This window comes from Bison bison, unplaced genomic scaffold, assembly GCF_000754665.1.
Source record: "Bison bison bison isolate TAMUID 2011002044 unplaced genomic scaffold, Bison_UMD1.0 scf7180017864057, whole genome shotgun sequence".
Classification (NCBI taxonomy): domain Eukaryota; kingdom Metazoa; phylum Chordata; class Mammalia; order Artiodactyla; family Bovidae; genus Bison; species Bison bison.
In genome coordinates this window covers 29,033-52,280 of record NW_011494629.1, presented here as the reverse complement: position 1 = coordinate 52,280, position 23,248 = coordinate 29,033, and the positions used below count along the sequence as shown (strand labels likewise).

At 40.3% G+C, this 23,248-nt stretch overlaps 1 protein-coding gene across 1 annotated transcript in view; it reads left to right on the top strand.

Annotated features, from left to right (window-relative positions):
- The first annotated feature begins 43 nt into the window (after positions 1-43).
- DIRAS2 (DIRAS family, GTP-binding RAS-like 2) overlaps positions 44-23,248 on the top strand; it is a 35,247-nt gene continuing 12,042 nt past the window's right edge. The window contains exon 1 of the mRNA XM_010835944.1: positions 44-120. The gene's annotated coding sequence lies outside the window, so the exon portion shown is untranslated. The remainder of the gene's footprint in view (positions 121-23,248) is intronic.

Here is a 23,248-nt window from a genome sequence, read left to right as displayed (position 1 = left end):
CAAGGGAGCTCGCGCCCCGCCTACCTGCGGGAGGAGCCCGTATCCGCACAGCCTGCGCTGCCCGGTCCTATTCGAGGCGAGCTCAGAAGCAGCTCTGCGAAGAGTTGTGTTCATCCTCAGGTAACCGAGATTTTTCTTCCTTTGCTGTGGCCTCGCTGCTTCTGCACTGGAGCATTGACGGCTTTGGCATTCTTGTCTGCTAGTCCCTTAAAAGAGCTTAACGCTATCTGGGAGGGCGAGTCAGCAATATAAAGATTGGAGTAGATGAGAGAGTAAAAAAACTGCATTTCTGTATCCTTGTCAGAGAGAGTGAGCATCCTGATACTTTTATAAAAATATCCTTTTAAAAACATTTGAATCTTACACATTATTTGGAATTCCGAAGCAGGAGTTTGTGTTTTAGAAAATTATACGGTGCAGGTGTTTCTATTATGTAGAAGTTGATTTAATGGTTTTACGGGAGTCCTGAAAAGATCTGGTCCAAAGTGAGAGCACGTTAGAGGCTGCTGTTGTGTTTCAGCGTGTTTTCGTACTAGACCGGAGCTCTTCGCGGGCTTAGCTGAGACTTGGCTAAATGTTTTAATTCTCCTTTTAAATAATGCATTTCATGATGTCTACATGTGTTTCTTCCTGTTTTGTTGCTGTAAGAAAAGAAGATGGGAAAGGCGCCGCACCCCATCTTTAGTTGTAAGATTGTGGTTCCCATAAGATGACAATGACTGCTGACTGCTCCCAGGCTCGCCTGCAAAGCATTGTCGGCTTTCCGCCTGGTGGGAACCTGCCTGAGTCTTCTGTCCTGAAAAATGCTGGTTTTCCCCTTTAAAACTCCAGTTCACCTTCGTATGGGGGTTTGGGAGACTTTTGAACTAGAAGCTCTGTGAATCGTATTATATCCATTGAATGGTTATCTACATGGCTGTGGTGGAATTCAGTTTCTTCCCACTGTGCAGTGACACAACTTGCCTTCCTTAGGAATTTATTCTACATATTTGCCCACATTATTTTTTGAATGACCCTCTTTCATGTGAGAAGCTAGTCCTAGCATAGGGGACCTTTTCTGTTTTGAACTAAAAACTTGAGGAAAAATTTCTTTTTAAGGAAGATTTTCTAGGTAACAGTAAAAGGTTGGAGCATTTTACATTCCAAATCAGTCCAAATGTGCTTCTTTCCCAGTGACATTTGGATTTGAGGAGGTGGAGTGGGAGGGAGAGAAAAGGGGAGGATAAAATTAGAATAAATTTAACAAATTTGTAAGGGAATAATATTTTTTGGGGGGTCATTGCCTGAAATTGCAAATTATCAACAATTCTATCTTTGGAAATGCAGGAGATCCTATGGGCTGAGATGAAGGAAAATCCATAGTTCATTTTATAGAAACAGAAGACACAAAGCAGGGAAGCATTTTCATCCTATTTAACACATGGCATTTAATTTGGTAATAGGGACTCCAGTGCCCAGTGAACTCAGGAAGGGGGGTGGGGAGAGGTGATTGTTTCCACCATTGCACAGAACTGCTGCTCAGTTATCTCTGCAGATGGCAAATATATATGCACAGCTATTGCAGAAATCTCCAGAATCCTTTTCTTGTTACAGCTTTAGTAGAGTTTTTCCAAAGAAGAGACTCAGAAAACACTCAAATTGAATTCCAAGTTGTGGAAGTCCCTTTTCAGCTTGTGGCTAGCAAGTAACACTCTCAGCAATCAACAGGAACACTCTCTTCACCACGGGAAGAACAGAGAAGACTTTATTCATTTCATGCTGTACATCTCCAAGGAACCACACCTGACTTTATTAGAAATATATTATTTCAGAAGTAAATACTGTCTCTACACTGAAATCTACGTATCTTAGTGAAAAATTAAAACCTTTGAAAACTAACAAGGTTCTCTTATCAAAAAGAGAGTATAGCTGTGAAAACAAAATCATATGTTCACTTTTCTAATTTTGTGGCCATACTTGATATATATTAGTATATTGGAAATTAACCTATTAATTTAGACAAAATCATTATTTTTCCCCAAGATAAAGGCAATCAATTTTTGCACAGGAGAATTTCTTTGTTACAAAGAGGAATGTTTGGCTATCTGGGTGAGGAGGTTGCCTGCCAGCTGTTTTAAGTTAAAATGGACTCAGTGCTGACCTGTAACTTTCAATTCAGAAGACCATGATGCCCCATTAGCACTTCTATGTTGAATTGAGTTTGTCTGTTTTGTTGGTCTGCCCATTATCTATTTATCATCCAGCTATCAACCATCTATTTATCTACTTGGTATGGATGTTTATAATGGATAGATGTCTCTTTAAAGGCAGACTGATTTCTAGGACACTAATTGGTGTTAGGTATGATTTTTCTAGGAAAATAGCCACTCTTAAAAGGGGAGCTGATGATTTTCATGTCATGATTGCTAATATTCTTTTACACATTAAATTGATGCATGCATGCACATTTAACATTTAACATAAAATTATGTTTTATTTCAATCATTTTGAAATTAGTTTAATTTCAAATTATGTTTTAGTTTTTATTTTTATTATGTGGGTTGCAAGTCTGTGTTTGTTGACCAGGTAAGTATTTTTTAAAATATTTGGAACAAATGCCATCTCATCCTCTCTTCCTTTGCTTTTGTTATGGGCAAATTCAGGAAAGGAAGATTGCTTGCAGTTCTCTCCTTAGTGCAGTTAAGTGTCTTCCTATAAATCAGTACCGTCCAATAGAACTCAAGTGTGTAAGCCACATGCATAGTTTAATATGCCCTAGTAGTCATGTTAGAAAAGTAAAAATAAACAGGTAAAATTAATTTTAATAATATATATTCTTTAACCCAGTATATTAAAAAATGACCATTTAAAGATGTAGTCAATACAAAATACTACAGAGACATTTTGCTGTTTTTTTTTTTTTTTTTGGCTAAGTCTTATACTTACAGAGTACCTTGATTCAGATTAGCTATGCTTCCAGATGTCGATAGCCTGCATGGCTAGTGGCTGTTGAATTAACCAGCACAAATATAGAATGTTAACCTTTTGGCAAAGCAATTTAAAAACTGAAATATTAGGAGCTATTAAATTAAACTGGTTAAACACTATCAAAAATAAATATACGAATGATCTTAAATTGCTATAAGACCTGTGTCCTACCCTTCCTTGCCATTAACTAGTTGTGCGGTCTTGAACTTATTTTTACTACTTTATCAGTAAAACAAGAGGATTGGGTCAAACACTTCCCTTGATTTTATGAAAAATAACCAGTAGATATGAATTCAGCCCACATGCAGCTTAGCGAGCTACTGTAGCAGAAACAAAGGGAGCAGACCTTATGCTGGACATTGCTGTTTTGCACGAGTTTGCCTTGGTCCAGTTCCTGATGACAGATGTCAGCATGTGAGGTCCCATGCCTCATATTTAAATTTAAATTACTGGACGAGTAGCAGCAAGCCTATTGGAAAATCAAGAAATAGTAAGCTAGCATTTAGGTCTTTTTATATTATCCTTCACTGGCATACATATCTTCAATGTTGTTATCTATTTGTGTCAACACCATTAAATAAAGTTTGGTTAATTGTAATACTTTATAATTGATCCATGAGTAGTGACTTCTGGTTTGGGGTAGGGGTGTTGAAAATTTTTAATTAATTTTTATTGGAGTAGAGTTGCTTTAAAATGTTGTGTTAGTTCCTGCATATAGCAAAACAAATCAGCTATATGTATACATGTACCTCCTTTTTTTTTTGGATTTCCTCCCCATTTAGGTCACCACAGAGCACTGAATAGTTTCCTGAACTATTATATATAGTAGGTTCTCATTAGGTATCTATTTTGTACATAGTATCAACAGTGTATACATGACAATCCCAATCTCCCAGTTTATCCCCTCTCCATTTCTCTTCTTGCGTTGTACATTTGTTCTCTATGTCTGTGTCTATTTCTGTTTTGCAAATAAAATCATCTTTCATTTTTCTAGACTTCACATGTATGCATTAATATATAATATTTGCTTTAGTAGTGACTTCCTGGTAGTTCAGCTGGTAGAGAATCCTCCTGCAATGTAGGAGACCCCAGTTTGATTCCTGGTCAGGAAGTTCCCCTGGAGAAGTGATAGGCTACCCACTCTTTGGCTTCCTTGGTGGCTCAGATGGTAAAGAATCTGCCTGCAGTGTGGGAGACTGGGGTTCGATCCCTGGGTGGGGAAGATCCCCTGGAGGAGGGCATGGCAACCCACTCCAGTATTCCTGCTTATAGAATCCTATGGACAGAGGAGCCTGGTGGGCTACAGTCCATGGGGTCGCAAAGAGTCGGACACGACTGAATGACTAAGCACAGCATAGCACAGAGACTTCTTGACACATCGATATGAATGTCCTTATGAAAAGATGTCAGTTTCTTCCCCCAGTCTCTGGATAGCTTCTGTGATCAATGAGTGCTGGTGGGGGCCTGGGTACAATTTCTATCGTATGACTCTCTGCCTTGGAAAGGATTGGAGGACATTTAAAGAGAACTATGTTTTGTGTGAAAGGAGTTTATATGCTATTTTTCTAAAGCTAATGAATGTCTGGAAAGTGAATGTTTTCTGAAGAAATAAGAGAACAGAGGAACTTTGTATTAGGCCTTTCTATAGTAATGAATTTCTCTGTCTCTTTCTTTCCCCTTGCTCCTATCCCTCTCAGTTTCTGAAGCTGGGCTCCAGAAAGGTCTAGCTACTTACCAGTATTTAGACAGAGAAGCCTTTGCAGGGGTAAACTTTCCTTCCTATGTCCTCTTTACACTCAGATTGTTTTATTGGAGCACCTCTATGATTTTTGAATTTGGACTTTATCTTTGAATGATACTGAGCAAAGAGGAAAAATGATCAGTACCCGGTCTTTGCATCCAGAGCAAAGCCAGTTCTCTCAGGTCTCTGTCACTTTAAAAATCCAGCACAAAGGCATTTTCCTTTTGGTATGAACTTGAATGTACCTCCCCAAACCCCATGCCCAGCTGCCACCCCGTCATTACACGCACACCTATAAGAGCAGTGGATTATCTCATTGCGTTCTTGAAAGAGTCCCCTGAGATTTTAAGAAAGGCCTTTGTGGAATAGTCTCTGACACTTAAAGATTGTGCTTCTCTTTGGAGGCCCCTTTAGACTTTGTGGGTTCCTGACCACAGAATGGTGGTCAAGAGGGCACCACAAAATGTACATCTGACCTTACTTTTTTTTTTTAAGGTTTATGTAAGTGTACATCTGTGTAAAGTCTGGGCAAGCTACATGCAAGCAAAATGGGGCTGGGAATGTTGAATGATAGAAATGACTAGGTGACCTACATTTTTAGAAGAATCTAAATTTTCCAGGATATCATGATAACCATGTGTTTATATATTTTCTATCATTTCAGGTGGATTTACAAATGGCACTCTATGTACCTCCTCTTTGTTCTTTCCTTTTTTAAAAATGATAGTTTAAATTCCTCTAAATATACCATCCGTTTCAAAGTGCTCCATGTTGTTGGAGCCAGTATTTAAACATAAAGAATGAAAATGTGGATAGAGAGAATGTTTAGTGATCTCAGAGCAGGGAAGAATTTTCTAAGGATGGTGCTAAACTGGGATCCTAAAGAGGAAAAGTTTCTTAAATTGGGCTTCACAGAAATTTTAAATTTCTCTCTAGGAAGAAGAAACAATAGCAAAGGATGAATGGCAGCTGGGAATAAACATTTGAAAAATATTTCAGATGAGGTCTAATTATCTTAGTATGGTAGGTCTCAAATGTTAAGCACCCAAATCACCTGATGAGATAGTTATACCTGCAGATCCCCAGAGACTGTGATTCAGTGGGGCCAGAGCAGGTGGAACGTGGTCCCAGATGAGCAGGATAGCTCTGGTCTGCTGAGACGAGTTTGAGAATGACCACCTTGAAGTAGGGTAAATACCATCCTTGCAAACGAATAGAAATCTGAGCAGAGGGCAGGAACATGCAGGCCTCAGATACAAATTACTTGGAACATATGAAGAAATCCTCTGCTGCTGCTGCTAAGTCACTTCAGTTGAGTCCGACTCTGTGCGACCCCATAGATGGCAGCCCACCAGCCTCCCCCGTCCCTGGATTCTCCAGGCAAGAACACTGGAGTGGGTTGCCATTTCCTTCTCCAGTGCATAAAAGTGAAAGTGAAGTCACTCAGTCGTGTCCGACTCCTAGCAACCCCATGGACTGCAGACTACCAGGCTCCTCCGTCCATGGGATTTGCCAGGCAAGAGTACTGGCATGGGTTGCCATTGCCTTCTCCAAAGAAGTCCGATCCTCAGTCTCACACAAATCAAATACAATTAAATCAATCATGAGAAATAGACTTCTTGTTACATGGGGAGTAGCTACAACTTTGATAATACACCCACACTGGGCTATGCCAGGCCAAGGAACTAGCACCGTCACACATTACTAGGACAATTTGGTAGTAATTTTGGAGAGCAACTGGCAGTCTCTACCAAATTTAAAATGCACATACAGTTTGATACAGTATTTTAATTTATAGGAGGTTAGTCAACTCAAAAATGTGATGAGAGTTTGTTGAAAAAAAAAAAAAAGCAATCAGTGAGAAATATAGTGATAAATGATAGGCCATTTAGTGAGTTCTATGTAGCTGGTATGTAGTTCTAAGTAGCCAGAGTCTAAACTGTTCCTAAGAGGCAGTGGGGGGAAAGGACAGTATATATGTAATTTTGCTAAAGGGGGAATACATGCAATCAAGCACGTGTTTTTTAAGAAAGTTTCTACTGGTCTTGTGAAACTTCTGCTAATCATGAGAAACAGTCATCACCATGAAGGATGTTACTGCTTTTCTAGATATGAGGAGATATAGGAATTGGGCTCATAAAATCAGCTCCTGAGAATATCTAACTATCTGAAGACTTGACTTGTCAGTTTTCCCAGAGCAGAGAGTGCCTCATTTCTGCTTTCTGCCCTGAACTCCTTCAGGAGTGTTGGAGGTCAGCAGCTGCAGCAGCACATGGCTTAATCCTTGTAGAGGTAGATGGCAAGCACCCATGGCAAGTACCAATTTGTGGGTGACAATGCAATTACTCAGTTCTATCTTTTAGGACAATTCCAGGTTCCACTGAAGCTGTTCTACTTCTATTACAGAAATACGAGCCATATTTTGGGCACAGGGATCTTGCTCTACAACGCTGAGACAGCCAAGGTGACGCGAACCTTAATTTTAGGACTGGTACTAATTAGGAACTGTAAATCTTTATTTTAATGCAGCATTGAAAGGTATGTGAGTCCTAAACATTTTGTATCATCCCACTGCTTTCCCTTAAGACCCGTGAAGACCAGGAAGATCAGAGTTCTTACTCTGACTCCAGTCTCCTGTGTCCTGGCCCTTCACTGGTCAGCTGTATCAGGATACTTTTGTCCCTGGCATTAGGGCTTAGTTAAAATATTGATTCAAATATGCATGGTGTAAGTATAACTGATGTTATACAAGCAGGTGCGATATTAACCACTGGTATCATTGCTCAGAGGAGGGCATGGCAACCTATTCCAGTATTCTTGCCTGGAGAATCCCTGTGGACAGAGGAGCCTGATGGGCAACAGTCCATGGGGTCACAAAGAGTAGGATATGACTGAGCAACTAAGCACAGCACAGCACGTGGTTGCTCAGTGCTCAGCTTCTGATAATGCATCTCTAACTTTTTTGGTGAATCAGAAAACATACACAGTATCCATTATTCATTGCCTAACATGGTTATTGGGCTTCCCAGGTGGTTCAGTGGTAAAGAATCTGTCTGCTAAGACGTGAGTTTGATCCCTTCCTGGGTCAGGAAAATCCCCTGGAGAAGGAAATGGCAACCAACTCCAGTATTCGTGCCTGGGAAGTCCCATGGACAGAGGAACCTGATGGGCTACAGTCCATGGGGTTGCCAAAGAGTCAGACTTAGTGACTAAACGACACCATTATTATTATTTTTAAGTAAATATGAGGTGTTCTGAAAGTTGCTTGACAATAACTACATGTTAGTGTAGAAAAACGTCCTCCAGCATTTCATAATGCAGAGCTCCTTGTTCACTTGGTTCTAATTTGAATTGGCCAGAATTCTTTAAGGGTTTGCTAAACTTGAGTTGAAATGCAGGTTCTGCTATTTACTAGCTTCGCATCAGTGCACTGTTACCGTAACCGCCTAAGGTCTCAGCTCCTTTCTCTGTAAATGGGGCTGCTGATAACTAAATCAGAGACATTTCAAAGATCAGACTTTCCTGGGACCTCTCAACACTGGCTAGATCGTCAGGACTCCTGGGTTGTGCTGGTGGTCGCTATCTTATCAGCGTCTTAATGATTCTTCTCTCTCACTATCTCAGATTTATTCTCTTACACGGCCTGGCCTGAAGCCCGTTGTCTCATAGTTGCACTTTGGTTCTGGATGGAATTCTGGCCTTCAGTTTTAGCTTCTCGTAATTTACCTAGTATGTGCACTCTCCAGTTCATCCTAAAATATTGATTTTGTTTCCTTTACAGCTTTGTCTTTAAGCTGGACCTACAGGACTCCCTATTTTGTATCTGGTTAAATCCATGTTTTCTCTTTCCGGAGCACTCTTTTCTTCTGGTCTTCAACTGAGCTCATTTCCCCACAGACGGTCCTGTAACTGAAGTCACAGTTTTGCAAGAATAGACCTTGCTTGATATTTTGTTATTCTGGTTTTGAGATATTTATCTCGGTAATGATTCCAGTGGTCCTGGCCTTGATTGGAAGCCTGCTGAGGGCAGGTAGTACTACATGTTGTCTGATGTTGATTGTCACTGGATTCTAGACACATCAGTAGCTGTAGCCTTTTACAGCAAATTTTGCCGCCCTGCCTAGTGACCAGAGAACAGACACAAGTATGTATTCATTGATTATTGGTTCTCAGCTCCTGACTGTATGCCCTTGCCTTTTGTCAGTCCATCAACTTCAGACTTCCTGGATATTCCACTCTCACCAAGGGTGTTCCCTCTGGTTTAGTCTTCTCCCTCACCTTATGCTCAAATGTCATCCAAGTGACTTCATGTTTTCCCTCCACCCCGCTTAAATTCAACACCTGCAGCCACAGGGGATCTCATCAATGCAAGAGGCTTTCCCACGTCCAGAGGAACAGTGGAGCATGCGCTTCCTGACCACAGCATCCTGATTCTACAGCATCCTTGCTCAATTTCTCCTTGAGCCTCTCCCAGAACTACAATTTATCTTGCTAGTATATTCTGTTTCCTTCCCATTAACATTTAAACATATTCATGTCTCTTTAATCAAAACTGAGTAGCATTCAGCCTTCAATTCACAAGCTTTCCTCCAATTTACGATCAATCTCAGGAAATACTTCAGAGCTGCCTGTATCAATGTCTGTATTTCATGTATTAACGTGTGTGTCTCGTGCTCACTCTGAGTTTCCCTGGTGGCTCAGATGGTAAAGAATCTGCCCGCAATGCAGGAGACCTGGATTCAATCCCTGAATCTGGAAGATCCCCTGGAGAAGGGAATGGTAATCCACTCTAGTATTATTGCCTGAAGAATTTCATGGACGGAGAAGCCTAGTGGGCTAAAGCCCATGGGATCACAAATAGACACAACCGAGCGACTAACGCTTCACTTTTCCATGCTCACTCCTCAACCTACAGCAATCCAGCTTCCACCCAGGGTGCTTTAAGAACATCTCTCACTAAGGTCACTGATGATGTTCATTGCTTCTCAACCAGTGGGTGTTTTCAATTTCTCACTGTACTTCACAGCTCACCGCCAGTTCACGTAGTCAAGCCCTCTCTTTATTTTTGAAGTCCTCCCTTTCCTCGGCTTCCACAACATGCCCTTCAGTGCAGTTGTTTTTATTTCCACAATCTGGTCTCTCCTTCTCATAATTCTTTGCATACCCACTGCCTTTTCAAACAGTACATTTTGCAGTCTCCTGAGGTTCTATCTAGGTCCTATACTATTTTCTCTTTGTTCTTACAAGTCATCTCATCCACAGACTTGGCTTCAGTCCCTACCACAGCACAGATGACTTCCATGTCTGCAATCTGATCCCTGATGCTGCAGCTGCTCTGGATACATCCTCCACCTGTGCTCTATCTGCTGAAAATCAAACACATGACTTCCCCCCTAAAACCTGGCCTTTGATCTCATCCCATCTCTCCAGTTTCACCACTTGGAAACCTTAGGAGTTTTTCTTAACACTTTATTATCTCTTTGTGTCTTAACCCTTTCATCCACTAGCCATCACTCTTTGCTGTTGATGTCACTAACTGATGGGCATGCCACCCTCCTTCCAGTGTTTGGAGGGCTCCAGATATGGAGCATCAAATGTGGAGGGCTCTCTCTCTCCAAGGGGCCTGCAAACAGTCTTGGCCTGACTTTGTCAATACACTCCTGTAGTAGATGGCCATGGATGAGTCCTCTCCAGAGATAGAAATGCCCTGCCATTGACATAATGGTATGGTCCACACTAGTCCTCTGTCACCGTAGCCTCAAAGCCATGTCTGAGATCCCACTTAGCCCACCACCAAAGCAAGGGTAATTGACACAGATAGTGATGGCCAGGTAGAGACGAAGCCAAGGTCTCTGCTCACGTTGCTCTTGCCTGAGGTGCATTTCTTGGCCTGTCCTTTCCAGTCTGTTCATTAGAACTCAATTGCAGATTCATTCACACACTGAACAGATTCTTTTTTTTTTTTTTTTAATTTTATTTATTTTTTTAAAGTGCTGGCCAACCTACTGGCAAATCTCATTCTTCATTTTATTTTTTTTGTTTCCTTGTTTTTTTTTTTAATTGTGCACTCTTTATGGGCCAGGCAGTGTTCAAACACTGCAGAGACAGCAGTGTAAGAGACAGAAAAGACCTCTCTTGGAGCTTATAATATAGTAGAAATAAACACAGTTGTAAAAAGGCAAATTGTATTCAGAAAGGGATACATGCTATGGAAGAAAATTAAGCAAGAAGAGGCCTAAGACTGCTGAAATTGAGGCTGTTACTGTAAATCCAGTTGAAGGGTCAAGGAACTTCTCACTGAGAAGGTGACGTGTGAACACAGGCCTGCAGGAGATGGGGGGTGAAAGAGTGGTCCAGGTAGGGGGACAGCCAGCTCAGAGGCCCTGAGGCAGGACCGTGACAGGTGTGTCCAGGTTGCAATGCGGAGACAAAGATGGCTGGAATGAAGCGAGCAGGGGGCAGAATGGCAGCAACTGAGAGCACAGGTTGGGGCAGAACCCTTTACCTTTCACTCTCAGGGAGACAGGGGGACCAGTGGGCTTCAAGCACAGGAATGATGTAATCTAGTGCCTGGGGGAGGCGCTGGTTGGAGTGGCTCAAGGCTTGAAGCAAATGACCGCTTAGGAGGCTGTGGTAGTGATCCAGTTAAGAGGTGATGATTGCCGGGAGATCGTGAGGGCACTGGGGAAGTCTGGATGTGAAGATATCACTGGCACACTTTGCTGATGGAATGGGCAAGAGGTCCAAGAGAACCCGAGGGGTTTGGGAGGATTCCAAGGGGTTTGTCCTGGACACCCAGAAGGAGACTGTAGGCGTTGCTTAAGATGATGCAGATTATAAAGGGAGCAGTTTAGGGTGGATTTAGAGGGTTTTTGTGTTTTGCACATACTATATTTGAGACGTCTCCAACACGTCAGAGCAGAGGTGTTCAGGTGAGAGAGGGAGACATATGATTCTGCAGTGTGAGTCTGCAGTTTAAGAAAGAAGCCTAGCCTGTACAGGTTGTTGCTGCTAGCACATGGATGACATCTAAAGACGTGAAACCCGGTGACACTGTTGAGGGGGTGAGCATAGTGGGGGTGAGGGCGGAGGGGAACAAGGGTGGAGGTGTGAGCTTGTCTTGCACGAATGTGTGCTCAGTTGTGTCTGACTCTTTGTAACCCCGTGGACTGTAGCCTGCCAGGCCTCTCTGTCCATGGGAGTTTTCAGGCAAGAATACTGGAGTGAGTTGCTGTTTCTTCTTCCAGGGGATCTTCCTGATCTAGGGATCGAACCACATCTCCTGCGGCTCCTGAATTACGGGTGGATTTTTTACACACTAAGCCATTGGGAGCTTGTCTAACCGGCAAGTTAATTAGGAGTGATGGCACTGACCCACCTCCCCTGCCACCATCCTGGCCCCAGCTGGACCTCACCACAGTAACAGCTGCCTCTACCCACCCACACATTCCCTGCCTATTACCTTGCTGGCTCCATCTACTTCTCTCCACCCCTTCTTCCATTCTAGAATCCTCCCTTTTCCTAGAACATATCATGCTAGCATCTGTGTTTGTCCCTTCCCTCAACCAGGGAAGTTCTTCTCCCAGATATTCAGAATTCACACCATCATTGTTCTCAAATCTTTGCTCCAATAAGAACTTTCCAGGGAGCCTTTCTCTGGCTTCTGGCCACCTCTGATGTCCACTGTACATCCTCAAAGTGTAACTGAAAGATCCTGCATTGACATGCTCTTATCAAATGTACCCATACCCACAGAAACCCTTCATTTGGAAGACTTAAAATGATAAAAACATCTCTCTTCAAGTTTGTAATTGTACAAGTAAGAGAGCTTTTAAGGGACACATTTGCATTGCATTTGGCAAAATCATGTATAAAAATGTTTCCTCTGTTATATCTCTTTTCAAAATGCCCTCTCCATAGGACAGTTGTTTTTCCAAAGTAGGTACTGATCCCTCTCTTATGTTTTAAAATGTCACCTTTCTATTACAGGGATGGAGAAAATGTGCTTATTTTTTCAAAATACCTGCTGTATGTCATATTGCTAAAAGCTGCCTGCCACCCAGAAAATGGTTATGAATATAGAACAGTAGCTTTTTGTGTAATAGAAAAACACGCAATTTGCCTTTTAGTTCTGCAACACATATATTTGCCTTGCTACAAGATGACTAGTGAACCATCCTGTGGTTAAAAAAAAAATTTCATCGTGGCTCACCATCTTCATATGGAATATTGTAAAGGTCTTATTCTTATATATTAAGAAATAAAGTACCCAGAAGCTCCTTTTTGGCTTCAGCTTCTTTGCTGCAAGAACTGACTGATGAACAGTGCAGTAAATTCGTTCACCTCTGCTTCTGTCTCTATAATGTCATCATACATCCTCATGTAATTTTTTTAATTTCTCTTGACATTGCCAGCCTATGAGCAGTTACTCTTACTTAGATTTTTTTCAAAACTTGATTTTGCTTCTTTAAAGAGTTCATTGATCTTCTCTCATACAATTTTCCTTGGTCAGCTCACAAAAATGTATTTCAACAGCAGGTAATCAACATGCGCTAAGTGTTTCTGATGTGTCCAGCATTAGGTTAAATAAAATTACGTGCTGCTGGGTGAATCCCACAGGGATCCTGCCTTTATGATACTGGTATTGGAGGGAGAGGAAGAGAGAGAACACAAAATAATAAATACTGAAAGAAGGATGGTACTGCTGCATGTGAGCTCATACATCCAAGCTTTGCGACCCCCTGGACTGTAGCCCACCGACTCCTCTGTCCATAGGATTCTCCAGGAAAGAATCCTGGAGTGGGTTGCCATTTCCTCTTCCACAGGAGTCTTTCTGACTCAGGGTTCGGACTCGTGTCCCCTGAGTCTCCTGCACTGGCAGGCAGATTCTTTACCATGGCATCACCTGGGTAGCCCTGTGAAAGAACAAGATATGGACTAAAGCATCTTATTATTGAAAGAGAATCATTCTAGTAAATAATAGATGTGCTGAAGTATGTTTGAAATGTTTCTACTTTGCTCTGTTTAGTAAACATGTCCCCTGTGAAACTTCTAATACTGGTTCTTGATACCTTCGTAATTGTTTTCTAATTATCTTCCTATAGGACTCTGAGAAAGGACTGCATTTTAGTTTGTTATTAAGAGTTTTGGTGTATTATTTTATATATTATAGATGGAAAATAAGTATTTTCCCAATGATTTGTGACATTTTGCCTTTTAATATTAAAAAGATTCTAAGCATTTAAAAAATCAAGTGTAAATTTTGTAACATACTGGTTTAAGTATACTGTGTTAAACTTTGCTTAAAAAGTATAATTTGTTTGAGTGGTGCAGCCCAATAGATAAACACTGTGAGCCAATCTATAATTGTGTATTTTCTAGTAGAGCTTCCCAGGTGGTACTAGTGGTTAAAAAAAAAAAAAAAGAAGAAAAAACAACCCACCTGCCAATGCAAGAGACTTAAGAGACTTAGGTTCAATCCCCGGAGTGGGAAGATCCCCTGGAGATGGGCACGGCAACCTACTCCAATATTCTTGCCTGGAGAATTCCATGGACAAACGAGCTTGGTAGGCTACAGTCCACTGGGTTGAAAAGAGTCAGACACAAGTGAAGTAACTTAGCACACATGCATTTTCTTGTAATCACATCTAAAAAAGTAAAGACCCAATTGAAGTTAATTCAAATAATATATTTTATTTTACCCAATGTATATGAAATATCATTTCAACTTGGAATCAGTGTCAAAATTATGAATGAGATATTTAACACTCTTTTTTATATGTGTTCAAAATCCAGGGCAGGACATCTCAGTTTGGTCTAGCTGAATTTCAAGTGGCAAGTGACTACTATATTGGACAATGCAGTTCTGTGGGCTTAGTTTTAAAAGCAGTGGCTAATAGTGATGTGTAACAGGAGCACTGATACAGTATAAAATCAGGGCCTAGAAGTAGGTGTAGATTTCATCTGGTCTCAAGAAATTAGCTGGAGAAGGAAATGGCAACCCACTCCAGTATTCTTGCCTGGAGAATCCCAGGGACAGAGGAGCCTGGTGGGCTGCCATCTATGGGGTCGCACAGAGTCGGCCACAACTGATGCGACTTAGCAGCAGCAGCAGCAAGAAATTAGGTATTTTTTTGGCCTAGTGAGATCAGAGTAGATTCTTATTGCTCTTAATTTGTAATGTGGATGACAAAAGAGAAGGGCTATCTGCTGTGCCAATGCCAATTGTACTATGGGTGCAATTTTTAATTCATAGTTTTATTTTTGCTGAAAATATTTTTTTTTATAATCATGTATTTTTATCATGGTAAAATATATGTAACATGTAATTTACCATTGCAATTGCATTTAGTGGCATTTAATACATGTACATTGTTGTATCACCATCCATCTCCAAAACTATTCATCTTGCAAAACTGAAACTCTATTCCCATTAACGATTACTCCCCATTCTTCCCTCCCCCCAAGCCCTGCTAGACCACCATTCTATTTTCTGTCTCAATAAACTTGACTGTTCTAGGGATGTTTTATGAAAGTGGAGTCATATGATATTTGTTCTTCCATGACTGGCTTATTTCACTTCACATGGTTCATCCATGTTGTGGCATGTACCAGAATTTTTTTCCTTTTAGGCTATGTAATGTTCCGTTTAGTATATGTGCTATTTTGTTTATCCATTCATCTGGTGATGGACATTTAGGTTGCTATGGTTGTTGTGAATAATGCTGCTAAAAACTAGAAACATGGGTACACAAATATCTTTTCAACTGTTTGAATAATATATTATAATATATGTTTAAATTATTTTGCGTATATACCCAGAAGCAAATTGCTGGATTACATGGTAACTGTTGAATTTTGCATTATTTTACATTCCTACTAGAAGGATTCTGGAGAAGGCAATAGCACCCCACTCCAGTGCTCTTGCCTGGAGAATCCCATGGATGGAGGAGCCTGGTGGGCTATAGCCCATGGGGTCGCTAAGAGTCGGACATGACTGAGCGAGTTCACTTTCGCTTTTCACTTTCATGCATTAGAGAAGGAAATGGCAACTCACTCCAGTGTTCTTGCCTTGAGAATCCCAGGGACAGAGGAGCCTAGTGGGCTGCTGTCTATGGGGTGGCACAGAGTCGGACACGATAGCAGCGATAGCAGCAGCAGCAACAGCAGCAGCAGCAGGAGGGTTCTAACTTCTCCACATCTTCCTTAACACTTGTTATTTTGTTTTGTTTGTTTTTTTGCTTTGATTTTTGATAGTAGACATTCTGGTGGGTGTGAGGTAATTTCTCATTGTGGTTTTGATCTTCATTTCCCTGATACTTTGTGATGTTAAGCATCTTTTCATGTACTTATTGGCCATTTGTATATTATTTAGAGAATGTTTATTCAAGTTCTTTATCTATTTTAAGCTGTTTTTTCTTTTTGTTATTCAGTTGTGTTTCCTCTGTATTCTGGATATTAGATTCTTACCAGATATATGATATCTGGTATGATATATGATATCTGGTACACCAGATACATGATATATGTACATGATATATATATGATATCTGGTACACCAGATACATGATATCTTCCATGGTGTAGGTACTCTTTTAACTTTCCTGACACTGTTATTTGTTGCACATAAGTTTCTAATTTTGATCAAGTCCAATTTATTTATTCATGTGAAGCCACAACGGGCCCCAAAGAGCCAAAACAATCTTGAGAAAGAACAAAGTTCAAGGCTTCATACTTACAGATTTCAAAATTTATTATAAAGATGCAGTAGACCAATTGTGTGGTACTGGCATGGGAATAGACACATAGACCATGGAATAAAATTGAGAGTCCAGAAATAAACCTAATTTACATTTGTAATTAATTGAATTTTGATAAGGAGTCAAGATCATAACAAATAGTTTCAGGATACTGGATATCCATAGATAAAGGAATGAAGTTGGATTCCATCACACCATGTTCAAAAATTAACTCAAAATGGAGCAATGGCCTTAATATAAAAACTAAAGCTGCAAAACTCTTAGAAGAAAATGTAGAGGTATGTCTTCATGATGGCAATGGATTCTTAGCTAAAATACCAAAAGCATGAGTAATAAACTAGTTCATGATTGTGTGATGGAATTTTTTTTTATCCACTTGCCAATTTTGTAAACTTTCATTTGACTAAAAATAGAAATCTACCTAAGCAAGTACATATACAAAGAGCCATGTTCCAGTAAGTGGACAGTGAAGGAAGGACGCCAGGCTACATGTAGTAGCACCTTAAGCCATCACTTTCTTGAGCACTTTCTTCTCCTTGCTGGCAGAGTTTTTGCCCTCCAGTTGTCTTCATCTTTTGGTGTTAATTTCCCTGCAAGGTTATCATACTGCATTGGTCATTCAGGATCAAATTTGGTAACTGATCCTTTGACCAGGACAATGGTACTATCTCTTATTCACATGGTGTGCTTTTTTATTTCTCTTACCCACATGGAAAAGCCATTAAAGCTGAAAATTCCCCAAACATAGTCAGGCTGAAAAGTGTAACTAAGCACATTTTATTTGGCTGTTTGGATTCCTAGCCATCATATTTTTCCTGAATGAAATAGTTTTAGACAGACATCAGTGAATCTTATTTCTGTGCCTAAGCTGTGGGCTTATTTGGCTCTCAGTAACAAAACTCTTAAAGAATAATTTATTCTATCCTTTCCATTCCAAGAAATATCCCAACTTTTCTCCACTTATTTCATTGTTGCTGTTATCACAAGTCTTGTGATGAGTGCCTACGGAACCCTCCTCCCCCACCGACCCCGACCCCGTATTATGGGATGGGAGCTCCATTACCTGAGTGCAGATGAGTCACCTGCTTTAGCACCTGCAGAAATATGGCCAGGGTGGGTGTCTCCACAACACTAAGAAACAAGATTACTCAAAAAGGATTCTACATCTTTGGATAAAGGTGAGCCAGGGATGTTTAACTCTTCTTTATGATCAGGCAGCTATTTCTCACTAACAAATCTTTCATTTTTTATGTTCAGCTAAGAAGGTACATGAAATGAATTCTTAATTAAATTGAAATTCTAAAAATTGTCAAAAGTACACTCTCTTACCTAGAGAATATATGCTCTATTGAGAATAGTTAATTTCTTAAAGATATCCTTATTTATGTTGTAATATCAATAACAATCCTTCAGTTCAGTTCATTCGCTGAGTCGTTTCCGACTCTTTGCAGCCCCATGAACTGCAGCACGCCAGGCCTCCCTGTCCATCACCAACTCCCAGAGTCTACCCAAACTCATGTTCATTGAGTCGGTGATGCCATCCTACCATCTTATACTCTGTCTTTCCCTTCTCCTCCTGCCCTCAATCTTTCCCAGTATCAGGGTCTTTTCAAATGAGTTGGCTCTCTGCATCAGGTGGCCAAAGTATTGGAGTTTCAGCTTCAACATCAGTCATTCCAATGAACAACCAGGACTGATCTTTAGGATGGACTGGTTGGATCTCCTTGCAGTCCAAGGGATTCTCAAGAGTCTTCTCCAACACCACAGTTCAAAAGCATCAATTCTTCAGCACTCAGCTTCCTTTAAAGTCTAACTCTCACATCCGTACATGACTACTGGAAAAACCATAGCCTTGACTAGACAGACCTTTGTTGGCAAAGTAATGTCTCTGCTTTTTAATATGCTGTCTAGGTTGGTCATAGCTTTTATTCCATGGAGTAAGTGTCTTTTAATTTCATGGCTGCAATCACCATCTGCAGTGATTTTGGAGCCCCCAGAAATAAAGTCAGCCACTGTTTCCACTGTTTCTCCATCTATTTGCCATGAATTGATGGGACCGGATGCCATGATCTTAGTTTTCTGAATGTTGAGCTCTAAGCCAACTTTTCACTCTCCTCTTTCACTTTCATCAAGAGGCTCTTTAGTTCTCACTTTTTGCCATAAGAGTGGTGTCATCTGCGTATCTGAGGTTATTGATATTTCTTCCAGCAATCTTGATTCCAGTCTGTGCTTCTTTCAGCCCAGCGCTTCTCATGATGTACTCTGCATAGAAGTTAAATAAGCAGAGTGACAATATATAGCCTTGATGTACTCCTTTTCTTATTTGGAACCAGTTACTTTTACTTAAATGACCCATTTACTTTTTATTACTAGTAGTTTTAAATATAAGCTCTTAAGTACCCACTTTAAATATGAAATTTGCCTAAAGTTAATAAAGTTTAAATATTGTAATAAAGACATATCTACTCAAGGAGAAAGCATTTTGGAAAACCAAGGCAAAAATTGATCTGAGACAGCCTGTATAAACTTTAAGAAATGCCGGTGCCCTTGATCTCAGACTGTTCATGGGACATTTTTGGCAGGATAGTACACTAAATTGTCTGGCTTTTCCAAATACTGACAGCTGAATTCTTGTAATCTATGATTTTTCTCTGGATTCAATTATATGTTTTTTTTGAAGCAGGCTTAATTCAGGGTATAATGTAGATAAAGATTGTGGTTTTACATGAGATATTTCTTCTTTTTTTTAAAATTTTATTCACGTGAATCTAACATGTCTTCCAAAGGATCCATGAATGGGCACCTCTTGTGACTCAGGGAATCAGTATTTTCCCTACAGTCCTGGACCCTGTAGGCTGAGGATAAGCCTCTGATAATTCTTCACCCAGTTACAGTGTGGAGGAGGTTTCCCCACATGTCCAGTGATTCTCCAGATACCAGGTGGATGTCCTACCATTTGACTCAGTTCTGACACATCCATAGAGAGCATCAGACTCTACAGGATAACCTACAAGACTGACCTCTGTTTCAGATGCCAACTGCAAGTCTAGGTTATTACCTGTGCTTCTGACTAACTTGTTATAAGTTGGAGGTTCCCAGTAGTCCCTCCTTAGGTTTGTTTAGTCTGCTAGAGTGGCTCCCAGAACTCAGAAAAATGTTTTACGGACTAGGTTACTGGTTTATCATAAAAGGAACAGCCAGATAAAAAAGCTGTCTAGGGAAATATGGGGAAAGGGCACAAAGGTTTCATTTCCTCTCTGGGTTCACAGTTCTCCCCATGGCTCCATGTGTTAACCAACCTGGAAGCTGTCCTAATCCCGTCCTTTTGAGTTTTTGCAGAGCCTTCATTACAGAGGTGTGATTGATTAAATAGTTGGCTATTTTCGATTGATTCAACCTACAGGCTTCCCCTACTCTTTCCTTTCTCCTTCCTAGAGATGTGAGGTGGGGCTGAAATTTCCATCCCTCTGTTCCTGGTTGTTTAATTATCCTGGCAACCAAACTCTAGTCTTAGGTCTTTTCCAAAAGTCACCTTATTAGCATCAACCCAGTTGATGGAAAGGGGCTTTTTATGAATAATAAAACACTCATTACATCTTTATGGTTCTGAAATGTTTTTAGGAACTAAGGACAATAGGCCAAATACTGTAATAAAAGATGCCCTCACTGCTCTTACCTCTCAGGAAATTTCAAGAGTTTGGGAAGCTGTGAGCTAAGAACTATAGATAAAGACCAAATATGTATTTCTTACAAACCAAAATTTTGCACCTCTAACTTGACTGTCAGTATTTAAAATATCCCATTAAAATTTTTTTATTATAAAACACACATGTTTATATTTTATGACACTTTGCAATGGAAAGGATACCCTGTTTTCTTGATTCTTTCCTTCATTTTCTGTTTATGTATAAGCTTTTTAGAAGTATAAGAGACGGTAGGGATAGTTTAGTCTAAAAAAGTTCAAGAAAAGCTGAAGGTTGTCTGTAAAGTCATGCCAGATAGCCTTCCTATTCAGGGACTAGGCTGCTGGTGAACAGATCTGTGCATCAAGAGAACCCAGTCTAGCTGCCTCTCCAGCCAGTATGATTCTTCTGTATATCAGTGGCCAACAAGAGACCAATAGACATTTGGTGAAACCAACCATGTGAAAGAGAAGGACCACAGTGAAGAAATGGAACCAGAAGTCTCTCAGTTCAGTTCAGTTGCTCAGTCGTGTCTGACTCTTTGTGACCCCATGAACTGCAGCACACCAGGCCTCCCTGTCCATCACCAACTCCCAGAGTCCACCCAAACCCATGTCCATTAAGTCGGAGATGCCATCCAACCATCTCATCCTCTGTCATCCCCTTCTCCTCCTGCCCTCAATCCTTCTCAGCATCAGGGTCTTTTCAAATGAGTCAGCTCTCTGCATCAGGTGGCCAAAATATTGGAATTTTCAGCTTCAACATCAGTCCTTTCAAGGAACACCCAGGACTGATCTCCTTTAGGATGGACTGGTTGGATCTCCTTGTAGTCCAAGGGACTCTCAAGAGTCGTCTCCAACACCACAGTTCAAAAGCATCAATTCTTCTGTGCTCAGCTTTCTTTATAGTCCACCTCTCACATCCATACATGACCACTGGAAAAACCATAGCCTTGACTAGATGGACCTTTGTTGCCACAGTAATGTCTCTGCTTTTTAATATGCTATCTAGGTTGGTCATAACTTTCCTTCCAAGGAGTAAGCATCTTTTAATTTCATGGCTGCAATCTCAGATAAGAACAATAGCAACAAATCTCAATTAATAGTCTTACTGAAATTCTGCCTGGTATCACCTTTCCTGATAACAAAATGCTTCTTTGAGAAAGAAAAAAATCAGAGTACAAGAAAGTTTATTTACAACATAAATGAAAAGATTTTAGAGAAATCAAGAACAGGTATACTTGGTTCATCATCTAACAGAAGTTTCAGAAAGAGAAAAAAGATAGAAGGATTAAGATGATGTAATTTTAAAAAGCAAATGAAAAATTTCCCAAGTTGCATAAAGGGTTAAGTTTTTAACCAGCAACATGCTGCACACCAGCCCCCTCCCACCCCCACCACCCCCTGCCCCTGGAAAAAGGCACCACAATTAAGAAGCAGTTCTAGATATATCCTGAAATGTCATAATTCCAAGAATAAAGAGAATACCCTAACCCTGCCAAGAGAAGGGGAAAACACAACTTTCCTACAAAGGAAAGAATATCATACTGGCTTTGAATTTTGTGTCAGTAACCCTGGATGATAAAGTTAAATGATTTTTAAAGTCTGAAAAGAAAAAAGAATTTGAATTTAATTTGGCTGCAGAATTCTATCAATCAAGTGAAAGACTGTGAGCTCAGAAATTTTAATGTCATCTAAAAGAAATTATCAGTAATGTTTATACTGAAGTATAAAATAAATCCTAAGATGATCAATTGAAATACAAAAATTATATTATTAATATTTAGGCAAAAAACAGACAAAAAGCTGGAAAAGTAAGACCCCAGTGTTTCTGACACAGAAAATTATGCAATCAGCAGTTTGGTGAAAATGACCTTTCTCTCTTAGTGGGTCCAATTTTGTCTACTTCCTCAGTAAAAAATCTTTACAAAGTCCTTTTAATGCTGTTTATTAATAGCATTTAGAAACAACCTGCAGAAGAACCACAGAAGATAATATAAGTTTTGGAACAAATTATAAATATTATAACTGGAAAATTTAAATACTGATATTTGCTTTAAAAATAGAGCGTAAGTGATACAATTAGGCAATGGAGGAAGATAATAGTGCTAATTTTACAGAGAGAGAGAGAGAGATGGTCCAAAAATCAGTAACTCAGGACATTAAGATGTATTATTCAAGCAATGAATGCATTATTTAAAATTTAAAGGTGAACACCAGGAAATAATTGAGCTTCCATTCTTAGAGACTAGAGCTGCTGAAGGAAGGGGTCTAGGAGTAGATAAGAGTATTTTATAATATTTTAATTTTTCTTTAACCAAGTACATGCATTATATTATTTTTCATTTGTTTGTTTTTAAAGTTTTTAAGCTGAGATAACAGGAGCAGTTGGGAATGGCCTGGTCAGGTTTAATTGGGGCTTCCTCTGCCGTCACCTGCCCTTCTTTCTCTCCTTGAAGAATAACTTGCTGTGTGTGCATTCTGAATCCCATTGGCTCCTGTTTTCTTTCAGATTTGTTCCATCGGACACCCAGCAGCAGACCTATGTAGATATTCTTCCGCACTTGTCTAACCCTTACCTTAGCCTTTGCCAATTATCCCTCTCCTTTCCTTAATCCCTGAATTTCCTTAAATAGAATCTGTACTTCTTTTCTTTCCAACCAGCTCATCAATTCCCATCACTCTCCTGCCCACTGCAGAGTGACTTTCGCTCCCCTACACCACTTACCTGAAACTTTGCTGGTCTTCATCTCCTTCTGTGTGGCTGAACCACACTGAGTCCTTGTTGGCAGCTCCGTCATAGTTCTCAGTCCTACCCCTTTCCTTCTCTGTATAACTGAAAGTGAAAGTGCGAGCTGCTCAGTCGTGTCCGACTCTGTGACCCCGTGGACTGTAGCCTACCAGGCTCCTCTGTTCATGGGATTCTCCAGGCAAGAATCTTGCAGTGGGTAGCCATGCCCTTCTCCAGGTAATCTTCCTGACCCTTCTGCCTAACTCACAAGGAATACTCACAAGTTGAATATGTTTCCTATCAACTTTTACACTAGCCTTCACCTGACATGAAAAGTGGAATGAATGCCTTTGCTGGCACAGATGGTC